Raw genomic sequence first — 5,692 nt, 5'->3', positions numbered from 1 at the left:
GAGTCTATCTGCCCCTGTAAAGACTTCCGGCCTTAGAAACCCTATGAGTAAGGAGGTGAGGTTACTGGGAGGTGGGGTGGGGAGGATGTTAACCATGACCATCAGGCCCTTTGTCAAAATCGAAATTGGACACCTTACCCCATCCAGAGATAAATAAAAGCAGCCAGAGCTGCCTGTGAAGAAAGCCTTGGGGAGATGCTACCCCAAGGTGCAACTGCCGTCTGACTCAGGGATATTCTTGGATGGAGAACTTCACGGCCTGAGGCTGTAATCTTGAGGGAAACCGGCTGCCTCCACTGTCACCCGCGGAGTGGCTGGCGAGTTCGAACTTCCAACCTTTTTCAGTGTGCAGCTGAGCGCTTGCCCAAAAGGTTGCAGCCACGAAAACAATACCTGCAGATGTACATCTGTGTAGATATTGATCTAAACCGATCCGCACCCCATGTCCAAGTGCAACTGTATAGAGTCCTTATCGACGACATTTTGAAAAAGATAAGCCATTCTGCCCTCCACCCCCTCTGACTTTTTGCCCATCCTTGGTCTCCAGTTAATTTGCTTAGTGGGAAGTGAACACAAGGGATTGATTAGAGCATCAGGGACTACGCTGTGAGGTCTGAAGCACCGATTTCCGTAGGAGTTCCATCCTAAGCATCGGTCGGGTGTTTGACAAGGTGCGTGGACCTCAAATCAAAGGTACCGAGGTTAGCCTTAAGGTAGCAAGAAGTACATCTGGATGCTCAGTTGGCGAAACTGGTCTCAGGTACTTTGGACATGCTATCAACAAGGATCAATCTCTGGGAAAGACGCATGATGGTTAAGTATAGGGCCAGCAACAAGGAGACCCCCAGTGAGGTCACGTGACACTGACTGCACCCACTGGCTCCGTCCTCACAAGGAGGCGCAGGGCTGCTGTGCACTGGAGCTGACTTTAATGGCACGCGACAACAAGGTGGCATAACAGGGAGCCCAGCTAGGCACTAGTTGAGCACTTAGCTGGTAATCTAAAAATAGCATTTCGAACTTAACAGCCCCAGCACCAAGACACCCCCTGCCCCCCACACTCCTAGGATGCAGTCTGCAGAAAGATGTTGTGTCTGCCTCTGTAGAGATGCTCAGCCTTGGAAATCCTAAGAGGCAGCTCTGGCCCAAGTCTTCAGAAGAGCAGTGGGGTTATGGCCTAATAGGTGGGTCAGGAGCAGTGCTCTCAGAAGGATACTGTGTAATATTAATTTTGTTTTTTTCTTTTCAGCAAGGATCTAGTGATACTGAAGAGGAGCCTGAACAACCCCGAAGAAAACCCCTGCTTCCTTTACCTGGCCTGTGACCCTAATGGAGGTGAAGAAATTGCTTCCGTGGGCATTTTAAGTTCCGCAAGAAACATGGAAGTGTACCTAGGAGAGGAGTACTGTGGGACCAGCAGGGGCAGGCGTGCTTGCACGGTCCTGGAGCCCAGGTGCGTGACGTCATACCTGCAGATGTACATCTTGTTTCTCTGGCGTTGAGGGCAGATTTTAGGGGAGAGAAGAGAAAGCTAGACCAGCAGGCACAGGACTTTAGAAGGTGAGGGATCTTAAAGACTGTTGCTTTAACCCTGTAACGCCTGAATTTTTAATTTCAGGGGAAAAAATTTTTGGTTTTATTCTTTACTTTCATAGTTATCAATGTATATTAATATATACATTTGATTAAATGTTACGAAAACAGCACGCTCGACGTTATAGGGTTAAGACCAGTTGCTTTTGATCACCTTGTAAACTTCTAGCTATTAAGAGGGGAGGTGAATTAGTAGAGGCTCAGAGCTCGTTAGTGCCTAAACATTGTGCAGGCCCGATTGCTGCTCGTTGGCATTAACTCCCGTGGCTGGGTTTCTACAGGGTTGACTTGTCATTCAATCTGGAGCTCATGCATAGGTTTGTCGGAAGCCCATTAAAAGTGGCCCGTGATTCGAAGCCTGTTCCATGGTAGCCTGGTCAGTCCTTAACTCAGCCTGTGCTAATAGCAGCGTCACTCTGGCCCCAATTTTAGGAAGGTTCTACCCCAAACTCTCCTTACAGAGACACCCAAATAGGAACTGTTTTATGTATTGTGCATATTGGAAATTATCGCTACGTTTATTAAGCTTTCCGATATGACCTGAGCTATGTGATTGTACATGGATTATCTCATTTCGGTCTCTGATGGGTAGAAAGCATGTCTGTGGCCAGGTCACGTGCGTTGGGAACCTCCCTCTGTGTTACCAGGCAGACTACCTCAGGACTGAAGTGTTGCCCTCCCTCCCTCGCCCCATCAAGTCAGTTCCGGCCCACAGCAACCCTTTCAGACAGGGTGTGAGGCAGGACTGTCCTGTGGGTTTCTGAGACTGTAACTCTCTGCAGGAGTAGAAAGCCCCATCTTTCTAACATCTCTATTTTAAGATCATGTACAAAGTTTGTTGTTGTTTTTTTTTATCATTTTGATTCCATTTTCTGTTTAGTGATCCGGAGAAGATTATTTTGTACAAAAAATATTTACAGTTGGAACCCCCCACACTTGCCTGCAAAGTAAAGGTGAGTTGTCACTAACAGGTACCCGACTTGACAATGGCCACTGGTTTTGCATCACAGAGGAGGGGCCCTCACAAAGTGTGTGGGTTTAGATAGTCCATTGTCTTTTCCTTCCGTTTTCCCACCAGCTTTGAAACCCCCTCGTACACGGGCTTGCCCGTGGTTCGGTAATGTTCAAGTTGGTTCCTCGTTTTAGTTCAGAAATAACTTACTTGGGGGGAGGGAATATAAATATATATATATATATTTTTTTTTTTATCATATGTAAATGATGCTTGAAGCCTTAACACTTGACTTGAGGGAATGTTACATCACACCCTGCGGAAGCCCCGGGACACCATGTAAGAAGATACATTGTTGCTCTTGGATGTGACATTGTGGCTGCAAGACCAGCATGAGCCATGCTGGGCCACATGTCAAAGCTAGAGCAGCGAGCAGTTAGAGCTGGAGATAAAGACATCCCAGCTGGGGTCTTGACCCTGAAACCAACCCCAAAAAAAGGTGAGGTCGCCACTCAAGAAAACGTCTCCAAACTCAACTGCCATCGAGTCAGTGCCACGCACAGAGACCCTGAGGACCGAGTAGAACTCCCCTGTGTGCTCTGAGGCTAGCTATGTGCAGGCGTAGAAAGCCTCATCTTTCTCCGACAGACAGCTGGTGGTTTCAAACTGCTAACCTTGTTAGCAGTCCAGTACATAGCCCTCCACGCCAGCAGGGCTCAAGGAAAAGTGCTGAGCTGAAAACCATAGCTCTGAATAGGAATTCAACTCCATTGCTGATTAGCTGAGTGGGGTGGCTAAATCTCTTCACCTGTTTGGACCGACATGCTGGTACCACTAGGTAAGAGGCTGAAGAAAGTAAATCTTTGGATTCTTTTTCATCCATAAAATTCTGTGTCTACTACCGCCCCTCCATTGAGAATTAAAATGAGACTTCTTAAAAGGAGGGGAAGGAAAAAGTGATTTTTCAAAGCATGCAAGCTGTAGGCTTAGAGAGCTGATTATCCTAAGATGTTGTTTTAAGAACTATATACCAATAGTAAAGTGATTCAATTGGTCCATTCGTTGAGCATATATTTCCTAGCCCAGTATATGCCTGCCAGAAACTCTACGAGGCATTAGTGAGTCATCAGGAATAAATTAAATGGGAATATCTGCCCTGGTGCTGTTTATATTGCTGTCAGGGGGACGGATAATAAACAGACTCAGCAAATAACATGTGGATGTGCTGGTCAATCACACATCTGGTGGAAGCGGTCAGCTTTGAGGACGCTCTCACCCTTGGTGCCGCTGACGGGGTTCCTTGGTCATGGGTCTGGGCGGCCGAGCCTGCGTCTGCCTGCCGGACACACAGGTCTGTGTGTGAGAGAGCCAAGGGCTGTGCCCCTTCCGGACAGAGGCTTGTTTGGGGCAACCAGGAGCGGGAAGACATGAAGGAGCCGTGATGGCTGGTGCATGTTTGAGCACTTCCCCAGCCTCCCCCGGGGAGTCACCGGTATCATCTCACTGGTGGTGCTCCCGACTCAGGACCCCGTCTCTGGGGCATTCATGCAGGGTCTCGAAGGCCTTGAGCAGCAGAGCCGTGTTTTGACCCCGGTCTTGCCCTTGCACTCCATCGCAAGTGTGAGAAGACGCCTTTTGGTGCGGGCGCGCTGAGACGGGGCAGTGGGGCGCACTAGGAAGGCTGCTGGGATCCAAGGTGGATGAGCGCGGCTCCAAACCCGGTTTCACAAGTTGAGTAAATGGTGCAGGTTAGAAAGTCACCCCACTTCATGGCTTCGGTGCGTGAGCCAGCCCTTGGTCCTCCATCATCAGCGTACCGTGTCACTTCTAAATGTGGCAAGACAGCTGCTGGCTCTATGGCAGTAACGGGGTGGCCTTATTTTCTATTAAATGTCATTGTAACACTTTGCCATGTGTTATGGTCCCATTTTGGTATAGCTTATTTTTGATTCCTCAAAGAAGTAAAGTTTTATTTTTAACCACCACCACCACTGCCCTTTTTCTTCCCTTTTGGTGTGTTGTGCTTGTGTGTCTTTTTGTGGCTTGAAATGGTGCTGTATTTGAAACAGCTCCTCTGGGCTTCCTGATGAGTTGGAAGTTTTGACGATCGGTGTTCTAGGGAGCACTTCAAAGTGAAATCCTATGTAAAATGTATCTGTGTTTTCCTGACCCTTCCCTCTTGTTTACTTCATGTAAAGAAGTGGCCTTAAATGATATGGATTGTGGAGGAGCATGACTTACTTTCAAGAACTGTTTGTTTTGTCGGCAGCTTCTCTCTTTTGGCGAAAAGCACTGTGTGTCCCTCAGTAAAGTTGTGGTACACATGAGGCCGGTGCCAACAAGCACTCCGACGGGCGGCCCCTCCCTGGGAGCGAGGATCAACCTGGACAGGGTTCAGAGCATCGTGGAGTCTGTGGGCTCAAAGTTATCGCCTGGAGCACAACAGCTGATGGCTATGGTTCGGTTTCAGCAGCAGGTATGTGCAAAGGGATTTCTCACTAGGTGTCCTCACAAAATTATCAAAACAAACTGCTTTTAATAAAAAGTATAGAGACGTAGAAGTTTGTCTTTGGATTTTTAGTTAGCGATTTACTTGTTGTTGGCGTTCACTGGACACCTTAGCATAGCTGGCTTTCTCTTGTTAGATTCCAGCTTCCTGGGGACCTTGCCCAGCTCCCCCATTTACTCACCTTTCCCTCCAAACCCTGATGACCTTCAAGTCCCTTTTTAAACCATCTGTCACAAACCATCTGTCCCGCAGTAAACGTGGGATGCGGTCTAATAGCAATCAAGAGTACCTCTGTTCATATGGGCTGGATTTCCTGATAAGAGCCCAGCGTACAGCCCTGTTTGGAATGTAGGAGGGAGCCACGTTCAGAAATCCCTATTGGGCAGCTCTACTCCGACCTGCAGGGTCCCCACGCACAGGACGCGACCTGATAGCACAGGTGTGGGCTGAGTTCACGGGAGAGTATGCCAGTGCCATTTGTCTGCTTGCTACATGCTTTCATGTTTCCTTTAGGAGAAAGCTGAGTCAAATGATTTCAAGTTCGGGTGCTGGAGTTGGTGGCCTGACTTTCAGTTGCACATCTGCCACTTACTAGGTGTGCTGCTGTGACCAGGTGACCAGCCTTGGTCTCCTCAACT

The 5,692-nt window shown here is 48.3% G+C and overlaps 1 long non-coding RNA gene across 1 annotated transcript; it reads left to right on the top strand.

Annotated features, from left to right (window-relative positions):
• Nucleotides 1-390: 390 nt before the first annotated feature.
• On the top strand, nucleotides 391-5,522 carry LOC123521831. Its single transcript, XR_006680168.1, has 4 exons — nucleotides 391-671; nucleotides 1,250-1,453; nucleotides 2,474-2,546; nucleotides 4,815-5,522. It is a non-coding gene; the product is annotated as an uncharacterized LOC123521831 (long non-coding RNA).
• The last annotated feature ends 170 nt before the right edge of the window (nucleotides 5,523-5,692 follow it).

Source organism: Echinops telfairi, unplaced genomic scaffold (assembly GCF_000313985.2).
Source record: "Echinops telfairi isolate 266 unplaced genomic scaffold, ASM31398v2 ScPeMD7_70;HRSCAF=299, whole genome shotgun sequence".
Lineage (NCBI taxonomy): Eukaryota > Metazoa > Chordata > Mammalia > Afrosoricida > Tenrecidae > Echinops > Echinops telfairi.
The sequence above is the reverse complement of the archived record's forward strand: the minus strand, read 5'-3'. Positions and strand labels throughout refer to the sequence as shown.